The following is a 21,310-nucleotide window of genomic DNA, read 5'->3' as shown; positions in this document are numbered from 1 at the left end:
ATTGCTGCTGTTTCCACAGTAATTGAAACCATTTATTTGCACACAGATGGTTCACACTAGACAACTTCTTTAGAGATGAAACAATGCTTAATTTTTTATTCCAGTGTGTGCCTGAAACCTAGCTGCACTGAATACATATTTTCCATTAAGTTTCTCAAAGCCAAGTAATTTTCCCCTAAAAAATCCCAAATCCCCTTTCTCATCATTCCCTTGTCCAGGTACCAGGTAAAGCCTGTGGCTACGTGTAGAAATATCTCCCGGGCTTTAGAAGATGGGGGTGGGGGTGGGGTGAAATTTTCACAGGAAATGCACAAGAGTCATGGGTGCAGAGGCCAGAGCAACTGCAAGGTTAGTCATCCACAGTTCTTTCTGCTGTAAAATCTGAGCCCTCCCCCACAGTGCTCCAACACTGTGAAACACAGTGATAAAGCACCCATGTGTTCAAACCCCAGTACAAAAAAAAAAGATGAAAGGCTTTACTATTCAAAAAAAAAAAGAACTCTTAAAACTCAACAACAAAAAAATAAACAACACAATTAAAACATCATATATATATATATATATATATATTTGCACACACACACACACACATATATACACACACACACACACACACATACATACATACACGAATGCATAACAAAAACATGAAAAGACATTCAGTATCACTGGTCATCAAGAAAATTCAAACCAAAACCACAATGAGATACCACTGCACACCCACTAGGATAGTTTTAATCAGAAAACCCAAAATAAGTGGTAGCAAAGATGTAAAGAAATTAGAAAACTGCTGGCCAAAATAAATTAAAAGAGAATTACATATGATCAGCAATTTCACTCCTATGTATATACTCAAGAAAAAGGAAAACATGTCTATACAGAAACTGGTACACAAATATCTATGGTAGCATTATTCACAATAGCAAAAAAAGATGAAAACAATCCAAATGCCTATGAACAGAAAATGGATAAACTGTGAAATACATACACATGGATTATCAGCAGCAAAAATGCTACAACATGGATATACCTCAAAAACGTTATGCTAAGTGAAGGAAGCAGATACCAAGATACTACAAAGGTCAAACGTTGTATGATATTCTGAAAACAGACAAACCTATTGAGACAGACAGCAGATTAAAGGAAAAGCAAGGTAAGGGATCAGAGAATGATGGCATTGACTTTTTAATCAGTGGTGTTTAGAGGAGACCCCTGCAAAGAGGTGAAATCTGAATAGAGACCTGAATAAATTGGAGAATATTATTCCTGCTAAATAATGAAAGAAAACAAAGGACTTAAGTCAGGTGCAGTGATACACACCTGTAATCCCAACAACTCAGGAGAATGAGACAGGAGGATCACAAGTTCAAGGCTAGCTTAGGTAATTTAGCACGGCCTTTTCTCAAAATAAAAATTAAAAGGGCTGGTGGGAACACATCTTGGTGGTAGAACACCCCTGGATTTGATCCCCACTATCAAAAAGAAAAAAGAAAAAGAAAAGAAAGAATTTTTTTCTTTCTTTTTCTTTTTTACTTATTTTTCAGTTTTAGGTGGACACAACATCTTTATTTTATTTTTCTGTGGTGCCAAGAATCGAACCCAGTGCCTCACACATGCTGGGCGAGCACACTACCACTTGAGCCACATCCCCAGCCCCAAATTCAATTTTTTCAAATGCAAAGTTGCTTTATTTTTAAAAAATGTGATTCTACAATATGTATACTCAGAAAAATGAGAAATTATATCCCATCTATGTATGATACATTAAAGTATATAAGTCCATTCTACTGTCATGTATAACTAATTAAAAAAAGGGGGGGATATCTAGCCAGGTGTAGAAGCACACACTTGTCCTCCCAGCAACTCAGGAGTTTAAAGCAGAAGGATCACAAGTTTGAGACCAGCCTCAGCAATTTAGTAAGCCCCTGTATCTAAAAATTAGAAATCAAGGTTTGGGACTGTGGCTCAGTGGCAGAGTGCTTGCCTCGCATGTGTGAGGCACTGGGCTCAATCCTCAGCACCATGTAAAAATAAATAAATAAATAAAATTATTGTGTCCATCTACAATAAAAAAAAATTTTTTTTAATTAGAAATCAAGCAGGTTAGGGTTATAGCTCAGAAATACAGCACCCCTGGGTTCAGTTCCCAGCAACACATACGCACACATGCACACGCACGCACGCACGCACGCACGCACGCGCGCACGCACACGCGCGCACACACACACACACACACACACAAAATCACACAGGAGAATGCATTTAGCTACAGAGGGGATGTCTAGTTTAGCTTACTTTGCATACATACTGTGAGTTTGGCTTTCAGATCTTACCCTGTGTTAAGACTCTGTCCACCCACAAGATATCCTTCCAGAACTAGGCTGATCTCCCATCAGTGTCCAGCAGTCACCTTGCTAACAAGCCATGTTTTCCCTGTGTGAAACCATGCTCAGGAAGGGGAGAGGAATGCTGGCTTATGGCAGAGCCCTCCTCTTTAAACCCAGAGCTTTTCATAGGTGCTGCAGGCCTCCATCCCCGTCCATCTTCAGAACTCCACCTTCATCCTTTCACAGCTGAGAACCTAAGATTTAAGGAAAATAAGTAACTTAAAATCACAGTCAGCTAAGAGAAGAACCAGAATTCAAACCAGGTCTCATCCCTTCTGTACATGAATTCATCTCATTTTAACTAGGCACATCTTGGGCAGAGTATGAAATATGAAGATTAAAAGTGACTCTACCCTCAAGAAGCTTGTCACCCCAACACCAGAGACCTGTCTGAGGAGCACCAGAATATCCTGTAACATGGAAATCATAGGGAGGACCTGTGACTTTACCACTGCTCCCATTCTATCAGGGGCAACCCATCAAGAACAGAGTCCACCTGTGCCACCACAGGGGCTGCCTGCATCCCAGGATTCACAGCCCTTCCCGGAGCATAGACAGATGAAACAAGCCCCCCACACACACCTGTTAAATAGCCACTGGCCATTCCTGGCTTCACACTCTAAAGCTTTACAGTGGTTCTAGCAGAGGAGCTACATAAAGTCTCCTCCAGAGCAGCCAACGACATCATTTCCTGGTAACTGTGGCAAGGGCTTGCACTCCCTAAGCAGTCTGTAGCTGTACTTACAGTCAAGATGAAATGGGTGCTGGGCTAACCATTATGTTCTCCACAGAGTGGCCAGGCCTCAGGGACATGTTCACCACTAATGAACTAATGCTTGTAAAGACACAAGGACTAAATACTATCATTATTACTAGACTCCACTCTAAATGTAAATCAGGAGAGAGAAAGGGGAAAGAAAACACATTAGCAAATCAGTTTAGGGATCGCTCTTCAGCAAGAAGCAAGCAAAGCTGAGCCACAGGGTAAAATTTTCCTGACTTTCCTCAGTGGTTGGTGTCATAGGTCAGGCAAGCACTCACCACTTAGCTACCCAACCCCCAACTGGACTTGTTCAAGCACACTAAACACAAGGGTGCTACTATAAGAAAATAACCCAATATGATATGTCAAGTTCATTGTATTGTCTCGAGCAACTAATAAAAAATAAAAATTAAAAAAAATAATAACCCAAAGAGAAGAAATGTACTACTGACTAGAAAAATAAGCCAATATAGGCAAAACAAAAAAGACATGGGAAGAAAGAGAAACACTACATGAAACATGTCTGCTGGAGCAATAATCTATTTACTAAAACCATGAGAACAAAACTGAAGTTTAGCCTCAGAAAGCAAAACCAAAAGTCTTGAATCAGAACAAAAAAACTGAAACTGGTTGTAATGCAGCCTCAACTATCCAGAGCTATGGAGAAATGTGATCCACATGCAACAGGCCTGCCCCCCACTCTACCTGGTGCATGGGGGGGAGGCAATTCCCATCCCAAAAGGCAGGCCAGCACAAAGACAGCAACCCAAGGGGACCAGCTCCCTGCTCCATTGCTCATACCCCTGAACAACAGCCACCCGTGGTCCCTAAGACCCAGACTCTGCCAGCCACACTCCCCTCCACAGGCTTGCTCAGGCTCATCCTTAATGAGTACCTATGGTCCAGACTGTGTGGCACCCTGAAACCCCACCATACCCATCCTCCTGTCATGTCACCCCCTGCACCACGCTATAATCAAATCACTTTTCTGGCTCAGTCATAACATGAAAGCACCTGGAGGAAGGATAGCATCTTCCTTGACTTTTTTAGCTTTAGCAACCAATAATATAACCCCTAGTATATAGGAAGTTCTCAAAAAAAAGTTTTGATTAAATACAGGTTGAATATCCTTTCTCCGAAATACCATCAGTCTTTTAAATTTCTGATATTTTTGGATTTTGGAATATTTGCATATGCATAATGAGATACCTGGGGATGGGACCTAAGTTTAATCATGAAATTCATTTATGTTTGATACACATCCTTTACACATAACTTGAAGATAATTCTACACAATATGCCTGTCTTGCCTATGACCAGTGACATCAAGTCAGGAGTGGAATTTTCCATTTGTAGAGTCATACTGGTACTCAAAAAGTTTTGAATTTGGCTGGGTACAATGGCACACACCTATAACCCCAGGAACTCAGGATTGCCAAGTTTGAGGCCAGCCTGAGCTACTCAGCAAGACTCTGTCTCAAAATAAAAAAAGAGAGAAGGGGAGTTGGGCTTGGGATAAAGCTCAGTGGTAGAGCTCCCCTGGACTCAATCTCCAGTATGAAAAAAAAGTTTGGGATTTTGGAGCATTTCAGGTTGTGAATTTCTGGATTAAGAACACTCAACCTATAATTCTCAATTACAGCTCTCTGTAATTAGAAGTCAGCATCCTTAGGAAAATCTTGGGGACATGAAGAATGCCAGGGAAAACACACACCTCCTGGGCCACAGCTCCTGCCTTGCCCCTATCTGGGAGGGCCACTTATCCAACACTTTTGAGCCCCAGCTGCCTCCCAGGAAACCTGTGCCCCTTCCAGCAAGCTCTGGCACACTGTCTGCACTACGACGGTGACATCCTTCCCCTGCTACATCTCATTCGCCCATTGCTATGAAAACTAACATCTGTAGGATGCCTCACTGGCTACCTTGTTCATAACAGATGATGTTCTTCTTAGAGATGGGGACACCAATTCAGAGGCCACGAGGCCCACCCAAGCTGCCTTCCAGTTCAGCACAGAGGGTAGGACTTCAGCTCCTCCAAGCTGGCACCTCCACCATGCCCATGCATGGATGCCCAGGAGGAGCACCAGGCAGCTTCTGGAAAATCAACTGTACTAACCGACTGTCAGACAAAGGTGCTTATGTTAAGAGAGTCGGAAACATTACCAAGTACAAGATAAAATTTACATTAAATTTTAAGATAAAACAGGCTTGTCCCCACTCCCACTAAGGGAGAAGTCACATAGAAAGGCCTTCTGAAATCTATAAACTTAATTTACCCTTTAATAAGGTTGAAAACAGCAGGCTACAGTAATACAAAAATGAGGGAACTTAATTTCTTAATTTCCAGTATAGTTATGACTTCTGGGCATTAGTGGCAAGGGAGGGCTTAAATGTGCCTGTTCTTTCAGCTTTTAAGTCATGAAAAGCACGCAGGAAAGCTAAGGGTTACAGTGGCAAATGAGCTTCCCATCATGCCTCCCCATGTAACAGAACATCAGGACAGGTTTGCCCGCCCCCACCAGGAAAACAGTCAAAGGAGGCCCTCAAGGTCTTCCCAACTGCAGACACAGACCCCAAGGCACAGGGAACACCCAACTTGCAGCATATAGATGCAAACACTAAAAAGCCTTACTTACTAAGTGCCTAGCAGTCAGAAAGAGGGGAGGCCTAACAAGAACCACGGCACCTCACATGTATGCAGGCCTAAGGAACACTGACTTTATAGGCACTCGCATTTCACCTCAGACTCCACTGCTGTCCTCAAGATTCTATTACCTGCCGGGTACAGTGGTGCATGCCTGTAATCCCAGTTATTTGGGAATTGAGGCAGGAAGATGGCAAGTTCCAGGCTAGCTTGGGCAACTTAGCAAGATGCTGTCCCTAAATGAGAAAGAAAAAGAGCCAGACATGGTGGTGTACATCTGTCATCCCAGCAACTCAGGAGGCTGAATTCAAAATCAAAGCCCTCAGCAACTTAGTAAGACCCTGTCTCAAAAGACAAAAATAAATTTTGGCTCAGTAGTATAACACCCCTGGGTTCAATCCCCAGTATATATATAAAAAAAAATTCTGTTATCCTATTTGGTTACTTGGTTTATCTTTTCTCTCCAATTAAAGAAATCAAGTTTCCATGGGCTAGGGTTGTGGCTCAGTGATAGAGCACTTGCCTAGCAAGTGTGAGGCCCTGGGTTCGATCCTCAGCACCACATAAAGATAAATAAATGAATAAATAAAATACAACTTAAAAAAAAGAAATCAAGTTTCTAATAAATATGCTTTTGAGCTTTGCCACAGAATTGTTTCAACTGAATAGCCAATTAGGATATCAAAACAGCAAATCCTAAAATCTTTCTGTACAGAATGGCTTTATAAGAAATTACCAAGTAGCTGGGTACAGTGGTACATTTGCCAGCTTCAACAACTTGGCAAGGTCCTAAGGAACTCAGCAAGACCCAGTCTCTAAATAAAATATCAAAAAGGGATGGGGATGAGGCTCAGTAGTTAAGTGCCCCTGGGCTTAATCTTGGTACAAAAAAAAAAAACAGCTACCAAATAGTGTGTCAAATTCTGACCTGAACATCATTTGATCAATTTCACTCTCCAGGATTCCCTCTGTCCTCCTCTTCTCCCTCCCAATTTCCTTTCTCTACCCTAATGTTCTCACTAAAAGGGTCTTTTTTGTTTTTAAACCTTTACACCCCTTAAACCACCACCACTTTTGAAGATTTTATACCCACAAAAACAGTAGGGACAGCAGTGTAATGGGACCCACTGCCCATTCCCCTCTACAGATCATGCTCTTCACAGCAACAGCCTACCAGACCCATTTGAGCTCCTGTAGTCAAGGGCCTTGCAAGAGCCATAGGGAAGCACAGGAAGCATCTCAAATGGGAACCCAATGACCAACAGCATCCCTAGCACCACATGTACTGGCAAAGAAGAAAAGGACAACAACACTCAGATCACATCTTACCAAAAGAAATTGGGGAGGCAAAATTCTTATTGCTATCCTCAGGGTCCTCCAAGTGAGCCCAGATGGAGCCACTGTGCCAGAGACCTCCCACCATTGGGCTCAGCTCCATGGTACTCCCAGAAGTACCACCCTATGACCACCCTAACCAGTCAAGAGATTTCCATTTTTTTTTCTTTTTTTTTTTCCTCTTTGGCACTGGGGATTGAACCCAGGGGCACTGAGCTACATTTCCCAGTCTTTTTTTTTTTTTGAACTAAGGTTGGCCTCCAACTTGCAATCCTCCAGCCTCAGCCTCCTGAGTAATCAGAATTATAGGCATGTGCCACCACAGCTGTCTTCTAGTTTCCTCCTGGTGGGTACAACTTCTTCCATGCAGGATGGTGAAATTTCCTTTTTCCTCACTCTTCCTACCAGGCTCCTGTCCCAGGGTCACAATCCAGTATCTGCTGACCTCTAGCAACTCCCATCATCATGCACAGGGGCCAAAATGCCCCAGATCTCCCATGAAGGCAGACGCCATGCCTCTCTCATCCTGGCATAGTAAACATAATATCATGGGAACTTGGGCACATTAACTGAGCATTAATTAAATGAAAAAAGACTCCCAAGACCCAGCTGATCCACTTATCTCAAGGAACACAGAATGCAACAGGAATCCCACCCGACTCCTGAAAGGGCAGAAGCCAGCAATTGCCCACATTCATGACACCACACTACCTGCCACCTTAACCCACAGACCAAGAAAAGGGGAGGGTTGACCCTGAGTGCTAGAAGTCCTGCCTTCTCCTTTCTACACTGGTTTCTCCCCTCCCACACCCTTTCCTGGAACACTGTTGTGCAGACCTTAGTCAATAAAAGCTAGCTTTCCAAAGTAAAAAAGTCACCTTGGGTTGGGGATGTGGCTCAAGCAGTAGCACGCTTGCCTGGCATGCGTGCGGCCTGGGTTCGATCCTCAGCACCACATACAAAGATGTTGTGTCCGCCGAAAACAAAAAAGAAAAAAATAAATATTAAAAATTCTCTCTCTCTCCCTCTCTCTTTAAAAAAAGTCATCTTGTATTTGTTGTTAATTATAAATAACAGAAATAACACAGGCACTACTTTTTTTTTCTGTGTGAATCTGAATTTTCTTCTCTTTCCACTAGCTCCTTAGAGACTACACAGATGGCCCGCCCCCGCAAAAAAAAAAAAAAACCATCTTCTACCTCTCTCTACTGCCCTCTTGCCTGCTGGCCTCTGGGCATCTCTCACCCTTTGACTCCCATTCCTCCCACCCAAGCCTAAGCATCATCCTGCACATTCAGGCCTCAGCTACCTCTCCCTTGTCAGCTTCCAAATCCTCTGGCCTCTCCTCCTTTCTTACTATAGCTCTCTTGCCAGTTTCTGTCTGTATCTGAAGACAGATACCTGAAAAAAAAATTATTTTTCTTCCTCTATGAACACTTGCAAAGAATGCAAGGGGTCCCGATTCCATAAAATAAATGCAGAGGTCCCTGGTCATGGGACTTCTCTGTTAATAGTTCCTGAACTGACCAATGACAGGAAATTCATCTATTGCATAATATTTGACAGGTTAGATCACTTGCTGTTTGAAGAATCTTGCTATACAAGATGAGAAAATAGAGATGGGTAAATCTAATGCAATTTCCTTTGTGTATGTGAGCTAGCTGCAGCTTACAACACCACAGTGACAGTTTTATCTTTCTTGAAGCAGAGCTTCAACATCTTAAAAAAGGGTTTTAAAGAATGATAAATCACTCTCATCTTTCAGCTCATTAGTATACATATCCTGACAATACCTGAGAACGTCCTTCTTGATTTGCACACTTAAAAATCCAAGGAAGTCTAGCAGGGATGCTTAGAGAAGGCCCAAACGCAGGGGAAAAGCAGCAGCAGCTCAGATGTTTAGTTACAGGAAGGACTCTCTCCAAGGCACAATCAGAGAAGGAAATGGCATGATGGTATCTGCACCAACTGGCCACTGCTGCTGCCTGCTTCCAGGGGAACGTCTTTGCAGCCTTTCACTGAGGCCATCTTACTAACTACAAAAAGAACAGATACCATCCAAAGAAAAATAACTGGTCTTCTTTCCTGTCATAGGAAAACTCATATATCTTACAAAAAAAAAAAAAAACCGCTGGAATTCTCTCTGGCCAGCTCTCCCTGAGTCCCTGGCTTTCTAGCTGTGACAGCTGAACAAATGGCATCTGGGTGAGACACCTTGCATCTTAAACCTTAGCCACCATAAGGTCTGATTCTCGCTAGTGACGCTGGAATCCGCGGCGGTCTGCAGGGTCGGTCCTGAGCCCGTACTCACAGAGCTCTCCCGCCTCGCGGGTATTTCCCAGTTTTCACACTGATAAGGCTTATTTTCCTCTGGCCAAATAATTTTCACCGAATGCTAAAGTGTCCCCATGGTGAGGTCCCAGCACCGGGGAGAAGCACTTCCTCTCGCTGGAGTCAAGACGCGCACGCCAGGGGCCAGACCGCCTGCCCCAGGCGCTGCAGCATTTCCCAGGCCCTCTACAGGCACCGGCGCCAGGGGTTCTAGCCCAGCGAGGCCCGGCTCGCCCCTCAAACGCGGTGTCCACAGACACTGGCCGGGTCACGGCAAGGGGCATTTCCACAGCCCTCACCAGAGGGGATTCACAGATAATGTTTAGGAAAAAAGCCCTGGCTCCGGTTCAGCGGCCTGCCGTGAATGTAAATGAGAGGCGGCCTGCGCGGCTCCACACCGCCTCCACGACTCCACGAGCACACGCATCAACAACAGCACACACACATGCACACACCCCTGTCTCGCTCCGAAAACCGATTCCGGGCTCAGAAGGAAAAACGCAAAACGAAATCGGTTCCTCGCCCAGCGGACCATTATCCCACGGCTTCTTAAATTTCAGAGCACGTCCACAACACTTCGTCTCCATTCCCTCGTGCTCCGGACTCAGGCAAGGCGCAGTCCACTCGGAACCGCTCTCCGGGTCCCCACGCGAGGGCGTCCGCACCGCTGGCCCGTGCGAAACGTGGCTCACCGCCTGGGGCGGGCGCCGGCAGGCTGGCCTTCCTCCCTCCCCGCCGGGGACCCGCTCTGACCTTTGGCGTTAATCCAAGGTGGTGTGTGCGCATTCTGCCACGCCAGATCCCAGAACCGCCCGCAGCCAGCCTCTGCAGCTCCGATTATGAATCATTCATCTGCAGAGGAATGACTCAGCATTAACTTTTCAGCAGCGGATTAAAGGAAACCCACCTCCCTCGCCGCGGCCAGAGAGGCCTGGCGCCCGCTGCCAGGCGGTGGCGGAGGCGCGTCCCGGCCGCGGCCTCCGCACAAAGTTTCCCCAAGTTGCGGCATCTGGACGGCGAGCGGCAGCGGCTGCGGGCAGGGCCTGCGCCGCTCGGGACCCGCCGCCCGCCGGGGACAGCCGCCGCCGCCGCCGCCACCGCCCCTTACCCTGTGGCGCGCCGCCGCTGGCCGCTCAGTGGCGCCGGGGGCGTCCTCCGCCGCTGGCCGCAGCATCCTGCTCCCTGGGCAGCCCCATGGCGGGGGGCGAGGAAGGGCCGGCGGCCACCGCTGCCGCTGGCTGGAAAGTCGTTGCTGCGCTGTGACGGCTGGCGCATGCGCAGCCGCCGCACCACGCCGCCTCACGCAGCCTCGCGCTGGCACTTCCTCCCGCGCCCGGAAATCCCAGCGCACGCTCAGCTGCCAGGCGAGGTGCGAGGCCCGGGGTCCAGCCGGCGAGGCCCCGCCCCCCGAAGCCTCCTCGGGTGCTGATTGGCCGCTCCGACGCGGGAGGGGGGGGCGCTGCGGAAGGGGGGGCGGCCACCCGCGCGCCCACCTGGTCTCGGCGGGGGCGCGCCTGCTGCACGCGGCCGGGCGGGGCCAGGCGTGAGTGACAGCCGCGCGGGCCAATGAGGAGAGCGTGCGCCGCCGCTGTGGCCAGCGCAGTTCCCTGACGCGGGCCCAGGCGCCCGCCGTTGCGGCTGCGGGCGGCGACGGCTGCACCATGGGCCGGCTGCTGCGGGCCGCTGCTGCTGCTGTTGGCCGCGGGTGAGTGCGGGCGCGGGCGGGTGGGCGGGCGGCAGGGCGGGACGGCGACGCGGGCCGCCAACAAAGGCGGCGCGCGGGCGGCGGGGCCGAGGCCGCGCGTGTCCCCCCGGGCCGCCCTCCCCGCGCCGGGGACAGGGCGTGGGCGGCCACGGCGACCCCCCACCAGCGCGGCGGCTGCTGTGGCCGGCGCGGGGTGGGCGTGCGGTGACACGCGCCGGTGTCCCGGGGTCTGCACCCCTCCGGCGACAGTGGCGCGGGCCGGTGGCCGGGCCGCGGGAACCTGGGTCCCCCCCCCCCACCCGAGCGCCGCCCGCCCGGGAGGGGCCAGGCGTGAGTGACAGCCGCGCGGGCCAATGAGGAGAGCGCGCGCCGCCGCTGCCGCCAGCGCAGTTCCCTGACGCGGGCCCAGGCGCCCGCCGTTGCGGCTGCGGGCGGCGACGGCTGCACCATGGGCCGGCTGCTGCGGGCCGCTGCTGCTGCTGTTGGCCGCGGGTGAGTGCGGGCGCGGGCGGGCGGGCGGGCGGCGGGCCGGGACGGCGACGCGGGCCGCCAACAAAGGCGGCGCGCGGGCTGCGGGGCCGAGGCCGCGCGTGTCCCCCCGGGCCGCCCTCCCCGCGCCGGGGACAGGGCGTGGGCGGCCACGGCGACCCCCCCCCCAGCGCGGCGGCTGCGGTGGCCGGCGCGGGGTGGGCGTGCGGTGACACGCGCCGGTGTCCCGGGGTCCGCGCCCCTCCGGCGACAGTGGCTCGGGCCGGTGGCCGGGCCGCGGGAACCTGGGTCCCCCCCCCCCCACCCGAGCGCCGCCCGCCCGGGAGGGGCCAGGCGTGAGTGACAGCCGCGCGGGCCAATGAGGAGAGCGCGCGCCGCCGCTGCAGCCAGCGCAGTTCCCTGACGCGGGCCCAGGCGCCCGCCATTGCGGCTGTGGGCGGCGACGGCTGCACCATGGGCCGGCTGCTGCGGGCCGCTGCTGCTGCTGTTGGCCGCGGGTGAGTGCGGGCGCGGGCGGGCGGTTGGGCGGCGGGCCGGGACGGCGACGCGGGCGGCCAACAAAGGCGGCGCGCGGGCGGCTGGACCGAGGCCGCGCGTGTCCCCCCGGGCCGCCCTCCCCGCGCCGGGGACAGGGCGTGGGCGGCCAGGGCGACCCCCCCCCCAGCGCGGCGGCTGCGGTGGCCGGCGCGGGGTGGGCGTGCGGTGACACGCGCCGGTGTCCCGGGGTCCGCGCCCCTCCGGCGACAGTGGCGCGGGCCGGTGGCCGGGCCGCGGGAACCTGGGTCCCCACCCCCCCAGCGCCGCCCGCCCGGGAGGTGACAGGTGCGCGTGTCAAGGCCCAGGGGCGTGTGTGCGCGTGCACGGGCGGCGGGAGTGTGGGGCGACATTCACGCCGGGACGCGGGGGGCCACTCTCGAGGGTCCCCGGGGCGGGCGTGGGGGGGCTGCAGGCCCCACGAGCGCCGTCCTCCAGCCCACGGGCAGGGGTGACACTGACATGACCACGGCGGGGGTCCCCATCCACAGCCTCCCAGGGCACGACGGGGTGGGCGGGTGACAGCGGGGCGGGACACCACGGATGCACGGTGTGAGGAAGGGACGCCCGGGCGCTGGCAGCTGGCGGGGGCCAGCGGTTCAGCAAGGGACAGGAGCCGGTCCGCAGAGCTGGGTCACATCAGGACGTGTCTGAAAGGCCACGTGGTCAGCCCCAGAGGGGGGGACCTTCCTTGCTCTGCGGCCAGGCGAAGGTGCTGGCAGGGGGTGTGCACGGTGGCAGGGCTCCCTCAATGGCCCCGGGGGCCTTCCTTCCAGTGGGCACTGCCGCCTGTGACCCCCAGCGGCTCTGGAGGCTGAGGCAGGAGGATCACCAGGTGGAGGCCAGCCTCAGCCCCCTTAGCGAGGCCCTGAGTCACTCAGCGAGACCCTGTCTCTCAATAAAGTCTAAGAAAGGGCTGGGGACAAGGCTCAGGGGTCTGGTGCCTCTGGGCTCAGTCCTTGGGACCAAAAAAAAAAAAAAAAAAAGCCTGTCCCCTCCTCCCCTGTCGCATGCTCCCTGTCACATGCTCCCTGTCCTCCGGGCCCAACAGGCACCGTGGTGGGTCCTGCAGGCAGCGGTGGAGGTGTGCGAGCGAGGCTGGGTGATAGTACCCAACCGTCTCTGTTGTGGCTGACGCCAGGCTGTGGGGGCTGCATGACAGATGCCGCCGGCCACCTCCCAGGCTGGCGCGAGCCCAGGCCTTGGGGAGGATCTGGATTTCAAAGCTGCCAATCACGGGGAGGTGGGCGTGTCCCTGACGGTGGAAGTCCCACAGGGCCCGGCTGCAAGGTTGCAGGCACCGAGGTGGACAGGGGAGACCCCACTGTGCAGCCTGGGCCCTGGGGTGTGGGTGTCTTTGTGTTTTCAGCCTCTAATTCCTCAGCCTCTCTTATGGGCCTTTTTTTTGTTTCTGAGTTTGGGTTAATACCCCCATTCTCCACCCCTGTCTTTCTTCTTCTCTCACCTTCTGTCCCCGGAATGATGAAGTGACACATCACAGGTGCTAGAGGGAAATACTAATCAGTCACGCAAAGAGTGTGATTCTGCAATTTTAAGTCAGGTGCGATCTCAACTAAAGCAGGTATTATATTATTATGACTATTGTTATTATTATTATTATTTTAGTACCAGGGATTGAACCCAGGGCGTGCTTAACCCCTGAGCCCCGTTCTCAGCCTTTTTTATGTTTTGTTTAGAGACAGGGTCTCACTGAGCTGCTTAGGGTCTTGCTAAGTAGCTGAGGCTGGCCTCCAATTTGCAATCCTCCTGCCTCAGCCTCCCAACTAAGTTGCGGGGATTACAGATGTGTGCCCTTGTACCCACCAAGGCAGATTAATTATTAGGCACAAAATGAACAGCATAATGGTGTTCTCTGCCGATATTTTGGTGTCATCTCATGGTAGGCGAGTTTGAAAAAGGAGGAGCCTCTAGTAATTACCTAAATAATTAAATAATTCTGGGGCTCTCCAGCCCCAGAATTGTCACAGAAATATCCAGGGCAAGAGGAACCTGTCATCTTGTCCCTTCTCGCAGCACAGAGGCTGAGCTGATCTGCTGCTTCTTTAATCGTTGCCTTGGGGCAGAAGGGAAATTCTATTTTCTGAATGTCTGATTTTTTTTTTTCTTTTTTGGTACCGGGATTCAACCCAGGGGTCCTCAACCCCTGAGCCCCGTCCCCAGTCATTTTTACATTTCATTGAGAGACAGGGTCTCCCTGAGTTGCTCAGGGCCTCGCTGAGCTGCTGAGGCTGGCCTCCACCTTGCGATCCTCCTGCCTCAGCCTCCTGAGCTGCTGGGAATCACAGGCGTGGGCCACCCCTCCTGACTTGCCCTCTCTTTTTTCATTTATATTTCTTTTTTTCTTTTCTCTTTTGGGCAGCGCTGAGCATGGAACCCAGGGCCTCTCGCATGCCAGGCAGGCGCTCTGCCACCCAGTTAGTCCTCCACCCTTGATCTGTATTTCTTGGATGCCGACTGAGGTTGGCCATTAAAAAGTAGTTTTAACCGTACTGAAAAGATCTTCCCATGATCCTCCGTTTCTCACAAATCTCCTTTGACTTTTGAGTGGTTTTGCATTATCGCTTGATTGAATAACTGGCCTGAGAGTCACACTCAGGGGACAATTTCCAGCGATTTGACATTAACCTAAAAGGACGTTTAAAGTGACCATCCAAGGACTCCGGCCCCCAGATGCCTGTTTAAATTCCTGAGTTGAATGGAGGAGTCGGTTCATTAATATTTCAGCTGGTGCCAAAGGTCATCTGTGAGAGAGTGGCCATCCTGGAGTCCGGGAGCCCGCTCTGCAACCTGCCTCGCCAGCACAGGGCACGCCTCTCATCCCAGCAATCTGGAGGCTGAGGCAGGAGGATTGTAGGTTGAAGGCCAGCCTCAGCAGCTGGAGGCGGGCTGTGGCTGGAGGAAGTGGGTTCCTGGAGGCATCACCTTTGGGGTGTATATTTGTCTTCTTTATCAGTGCATCACAGTAGTGGGACTCTCTGTTCCACATCCAGGACAATTCTGGCCTTTTCTTCTTATGGTGACGTGAACTGAACCAAGGGGCACTTTGCCACCAGCCCACGTCCTTAGCTCTTTCATTTTGTGTTTTGAGACAGGGTCTTGCTAAATGGCTGAGGCTGGCCTCCAACTTGCGATCCTCCTGCCTCAGCCTCCCAGCTGCAGAGCTAGGGGTTTAGTGTCACCAATGGAGAGAACACACTTACCAGGACCCTCCAACACTTAAGATACAGGCGTTAGGACCTTAGGAATCATGGATCGCGACATTCCCATGTGATTTGCCCCAAACCCCAAGCCAGAGGGGTTAAGGGGCTTACAGAAGTGTGGACAGGTCAGTTAGTGGCTGAGTCCCCCCATGGCCAGGTACTGTTGTCAATAGCATGACCAGTGCCACCAACGGGGTTAGAGGAGGAGCCAGACACTGGAAGGTGGCCGGGGGTGGGGGTGTCCAGCTTCGGAAAACTCGGCCTCCAACTGAGCTGTGGGGGGTGCTGGCCTCCAGGATCTCCCCAGCTTCGTGGGGTCAGTGGGGAGCGCACCCTCCACACGCCTGGTCCAGTCTGTCGACTGAGCCGGGCTCTTCTGGAAGGTCCCCAACTCTGTCAGTGCCCGCGTGCCCCCCACGAGCCAGGGCTGGCTGCTTCTGTCACCAGCCCCCAACAGGGGCCCCGATTCTCCCGCAGGGGCCTCTCCTGAGGTTTTTCTGGTCATCACGATTGCTGTCACCTACATTGCTGTCCCAGGGACCTTCAGACATGAGATCTCACAGTGTAACAGACCCTTCCTTCCTCCTCCTCCCTCCCTTCATCCCTCCCTTCGTGTTAGTCTGTGTGGCTGGCTGGCTGGCTGGCTGTCTCTCCCCCAGTGCTAAGGATGGATCCTAGGGCCTTCCACATGCCTGGCCACCACCCTACCCCTGAGCCCTGTCCCCAGCCCTTGTTATATTTTATTTAGAGACAGGGTTTCACTGAGTTGCTCAGGGACTTGCTAAGTTGCTGAGGCTGGCCTCTACCTTGTGATCCTCCTACCTCAGCCTCCCAAGTCACAGGTGTGCACCACAGCACCCAGCTATGCACTGAATTTTATTTTTGAATCGATCTATTATAAAGTTCTTACTTATATTGAAGTAAAGAATTTTTATCCTTTTATGTATTTGTTTTATGGGTGTAATTTCATATTGAATCTGAAAATATTAAGATGTTTTCCTTTTTTTTCTTTTTTTTTTGGTACCAGAGATTGAACTCAGGGGTACTTAACCACTGAGCCACGTCTCCCTACCTTTTTATGTTTTATTTAGAGTCAGGATATCACTTAGCTGCTTGGGAGGCTGGGGCAGGAGGATCACAAGGTGGAGGCCAGCCTCAGCAGCTTAGCAAGACCCCGAGCAACTCAGGGAGACCCTGTCTCTCAATAAAATGTAAAAATGGCTGGGGACATGGCTCAGGGGTCGAGGGCCCCTGGATTCAATCCCTGGGACTAAAAAAACCAAGAGCCAGACCCCTGTGTTCTGTGTTCACCCTGCCCTCCTCCCCAGCCTCATTTTTCACTCTCGCCCCACATGACCAAGACTGATGCGTCCCTGTCCCTGTAGGCAGGTGATAGCTCTTTCCTGTCGCTCAGCCCTGCCCAGTGGATCCCAGTAAGTCCGGGTTTGAAGAAGCCAATGCACTTTTCCTGTCTCTAGACTATGTCTTCCCGGACTTAACGGGGAAGTCGGGTTCCCTGGAGGACGCTGACCAGCCCCAGGACCTTCTGGGACTCCCCTCGTCCTTACCCAAGATGAACCTGGTGGAGCCTCCCTGGCACATGCCCCTGGAGGAGGAAGAGGAGGAGGAGGAGGAGGAGGAAGAGGAGGAAGAGGAGGAGGAGAGGGAGAAGGAGGAGGAGGAGAAGGAGGAGGAAGAACAGCTGCTTCCTGTGAGCGGACCCCAGGCGGAGGCCACCACGCAGGCACCAGACTCTCCTCCCAGGGGCAGCAGCAGCCAGGCTCCGGGGGCCACCAGACCCCGGCAGGAGGACCCTGGGGACCAGGCGTCATCGAGTGTGGACGCAGTGCGGAGCCCAGCCTGTCGCCACCCTCTGTCACCCCACGCACGGTGACCCTGGGGGACCAGGACTTGCCCAGCCAGGAGGACACGGCCACCATGCTGCCAGCGGCGGGACTCGGGGTAGAGTTCGAGGTCCCTCCAGGACCCCGTGAAGACACCACTGTGGGGGCCCCCGACTTGGCTGGCCGGTCCGGGGACCTGCCGCCCCTGGCTCCGTCCCCTGCAACCAGAGCCCCAGGCGAGGGTCACCTCGACCCTAGGACCTCAGCCTCTTTCCCACCAGCCCCCCAAGACTCGGAGCCGACCCCTTCCCCTGCCACCCTGGGGCCAGACACACCCAGCCAGCAGCCACAGGAGGGTCCGGTGGCCACAGCGCCCTCCAGGACCCCCTGGGACTCCACACAGGTGAGGGCCGCATGGGCCTCGGCCGCACCCTGTGGGCCTCCCCGTCACCCCGGCTGGTGCAGTGGGGCAGGGCCTGTCAGGTGGGGCTGTCCCCAGAGCCCCAGGGAAGCCTGGGACATCGCCACTCCTCATGGCCCAGCCTGGGGCGTGTGCCACACTCGAGTGCAAAGACCTTGGGAGAGGCTTGGTGGCCCCTCCTGGTTTCCACTGTTCAGGAGGCTACTGCTGCGCCGTGGCTTCTGGTGTTGCTCCTAGGAGAAGTGCAGCAGGTGGCTGGCCTGCGCCCCTCCACCCCCGGCCTCCAACACACACCCACAGTTTCCAGAAGGGAAGGAAGGGGCCAGGTTTGTGGTGGGGGGACCAGGGATTGAACCCAGGGCCCAGGACCCCTGAGCCCCTCTCCAGCCCTGTTTTGCATTTTATTTAGAGACAGGGTTTTCCTGAGTTGCTTAGAGCCTCACTTTGGCTGAGGCTGGCCTCTAACTGTAATCCTCATGCCTCAGCCTCCTGAGTCACTGGGATGACAGGCGTGCCCAGCAGGGGTCTGTTGTAGGCAGCTTTTTTGCTGCTGTGACTTAAGATCCCTCCAGCACAACTGCAGAGCAGGACAGTGGACGTGGGGCCCAGGATGTCCCAGGTCCTAGTCCACAGATGGCGGCCCCACTCCTGGGCCGAGGGGAGGCAGGACATCATGGAGGAGGAGTGTGGGGAGGGAGCAGCTCCCATGGGGACCAGGGAGCAGGGACTCTACTCTCCAGGGACAAATAGAGACCCCAAGCCACGGCCCCAGGGCCACCTCCTCCCCACACCCCACCAGGGGCCACCAGGGGACCCCCAGGGAGCCATTCAGTGCTGGGGTTCAGGCCTCACACCCCTCACTCCTCCTCTGGACCTTCCTACATCATCCCCACGGGGGCTCTGGGGACATGTCACAGCCACACCAGGATAGGGTCTGCCTGTGACCCACAGACCCGGCAACCTGCCCCCAGTCTCTGAACAGGGCCCCGCAGCCTGGCCCCAGGGACAGTTCCCCTTTTCTCTGAGGCGCCCTCAGCGGGTCCCTGAAGCCACCTGGGTTTGTGGCTCCTGGGCAGAACCAGTGGCCTGTCACCTTGTAGAGGTCGCCCGTCCCACTTGGCTCCGCAGACCCGCAGCAGCCAGTGTCTTCCGGCTTCCCACAGGGTGTCAGGTCTCTGTCCCCCGGGACACCTTCTTACTGCGGCCACCCTCTTTCCGTCTCCTGGTCCAGGTCATCTGCAAGGACTGGAGCAACCTGGCGAGGAAGAACTACATCATCCTGAACATGACCGAGAACGTGGACTGTGTGAGTGGCCGGCCAGCGCATGCGCAGAGCGGGGCGGGGTCCCAGGGCCAGCCTGACCCCAGGACCATCAGCCCCGTCAACGCTACAAACCCACAAACAAGGACAAAACAGACTGGGAGGGAGGGAGACAGAATGCTTTTTGCATTTTAAGGTTTCTAAGGGGTCTTTCATTTTCTCCCTTTTTTAAACATATCAGGGATTGAATTTAGGGGCCCTCGACCCCTGAGCCCTGTCCCCAGCCCCTTTTTATATCTTATTTAGAGACAGGGTCTCGCTGAGTTGCTCAGGGCCTTGCTAAGTTGTAGAGGCTGGCCTCCAACTTGCGATCCTCCTGCCTCAGCCTCCTGAGTCGCTGGGATGACAGCTACTGCACCCAAAGGCTTCCTTACCATTGGCTCTGGGCACCCATATTGAGAAGGGAGTTGTCCCACTCTTGAAAGGCAGCACTTCTGTCACCTTTGGTGGCTTAGAGTCGAGGGCTGACCGGGGCTCCCTTTGGGTGGCCGGGGGAGTGGCTCTGCCTCGCCAGCAGCCCTGGCTGACCTGTCCGTGGGAGGGCACCCAAGGGCGAGCTGAGCGACCCAAGGGGGGCAGCCGACATTAGAGGTTGGGAACGTGGATGTAGCTACTTTGCACATCCAGAAAGAAGAGGAGCTGGAGGGCCTAGTGGCCCTGGGACCAAAGAAGGGTCTCTTCCCCGATGTGACTTGGTGATCTGTGTGCCAAGAGGCCTCCAGCCCCAGCCTGGGCCCCTGCCACCGGGTTCCTCTTTAGGACCAGACCCTAGTTTTCATTTCACATGGCGTGACCGTGCCTGGGCCTGGTCAAGGACAGGGACAGCTGTGCAGAGCGCCCAGTGGGCAGAAGTCCAACCTCCAGCATCTCCGCCCTGTCCCCAGTTCCAGGGGCCACTGGGCCCTCTCTCTTGAAGACACCAGCATAAGAGCATGTGGTGGCTCTTTTCATTACCACCGCGGGCCAGATCTCTGGTGGCAGAGGGGAGACAGGCCACCTCTCCCCAGATCCTGGGGGCCGCATTGCTGCTGTGGTGGGCAGGAGACGAGCCCTGTCACCGCTCCTCCAGTGGCTGTACTGATGTGCGTCCTTACGGTCCCCAACCCTCTCTGTACCCCATGCCAGACCCCATTATGCTTTGACCCCAGGCCCGAGGAGTAGCCACCTGTCCCCTGTTCTCCCAGCTCCACTGGGGGCTAGAGAGGCGGCCCCACCCCTTCCTCACCTAGAGCGGCCAGAGCAGAAGGGACAGCATCCTCCTGTCCCACCCCGCAGCCCAGCTCTGGCTCACAGGTGGTCCCCAGAGGAGCCCGAGGGTCTTTCTCAGCCTTTGGCCACGGAGCGCAGGGTGATATGGGTCTGTCCCTCCCTGAGCGAGCCTCTGACCTTGCAGGAGGTGTTTCGGCGCCACCAGGGGCTCCAGCTGGTGGCCCTGGTGGAGGAGGTGCTGCCCCGCCACCGCAGCGGCCGTCACAGGGACTGGCACATCTCCCTGAGCAAGCCCAGCGACAAGGAGCAGCACCTGCTCATGGCGCTGGTGGGCGAGCAGGGTGAGGACGGCGGGCGGGCGGCCTGGGCCCTGGGTCCCCAGGACAGCACCCCTCCTGGTCGCAGGCTCCAGGCCACCCCATCAGCTTGGGTTTGGGGGCAAAGGTGGAGGGCGCAGGGGCAGGGCGCAAGGACACCCGTTGCAGCCCAGGTAGGGACTCCCAGGTGTGGTGGGAGGGAGGGGCAGGAGGGGCTGCAGAGGTGACGTCCGGCCACACCTGTTACCTGGTCACCCACTGGGTCAGCTGGGCCGACAGGGAGCCGAGGACACAGAGAGGGGGCGCCCCTTTCTGCAGGAGCTGGTGGTGCGCGCTTGCACCTGTGCGCCCCGAGGATCTGGGTGTCATTAGAGCCCAAAAGTGGGGATGAAGGGGCTCAGGCCAGTGGTCCCAGAGGGGGTGTAGGTCTCGCGACCCCCGGAGGGGCCGCAGGGGTCATGGCCATGCTGATGGGGGCCTTTCTCCTCCCAGGGGTGGTGCCCACTCAAGATGTCCTCTCCATGCTGGGTGACATCCGCAGGAGCCTGGAGGAGGTAAGGGTACAGGGACTTGGATCCCCGAGCTGCTCCTGAGCTCGCTCCCGTCTGTCCCTCAAGCTCTGGGGACACGCAGACTTCCCTGGTGGGCCCCACAGCCCGTGGGTCAAGGAAGCCCAAACAGATCGGGCTCTGGGCGGGGTGAGCCTGGGGGCCCTTCCCAACCAGGTCCTTGGGAAGGGGCCTGGGGTCCTGGAGAGAGGGGGAGTCAGGGGAGGGCCTGGAGAAGAGG

The 21,310-nt window shown here is 54.4% G+C and overlaps 1 pseudogene; it reads left to right on the top strand.

Moving 5' to 3' along the window:
• Positions 1-15,583: 15,583 nt before the first annotated feature.
• LOC143386841 (podocalyxin-like protein 2) lies at positions 15,584-21,114 on the top strand (annotated as a pseudogene).
• Positions 21,115-21,310: the final 196 nt, after the last annotated feature.

This window comes from Callospermophilus lateralis, unplaced genomic scaffold (assembly GCF_048772815.1).
Source record: "Callospermophilus lateralis isolate mCalLat2 unplaced genomic scaffold, mCalLat2.hap1 Scaffold_96, whole genome shotgun sequence".
In the NCBI taxonomy this organism is placed as follows: Eukaryota; Metazoa; Chordata; class Mammalia; order Rodentia; family Sciuridae; genus Callospermophilus; species Callospermophilus lateralis.
This window is presented reverse-complemented; position numbering and strand designations above follow the sequence as displayed.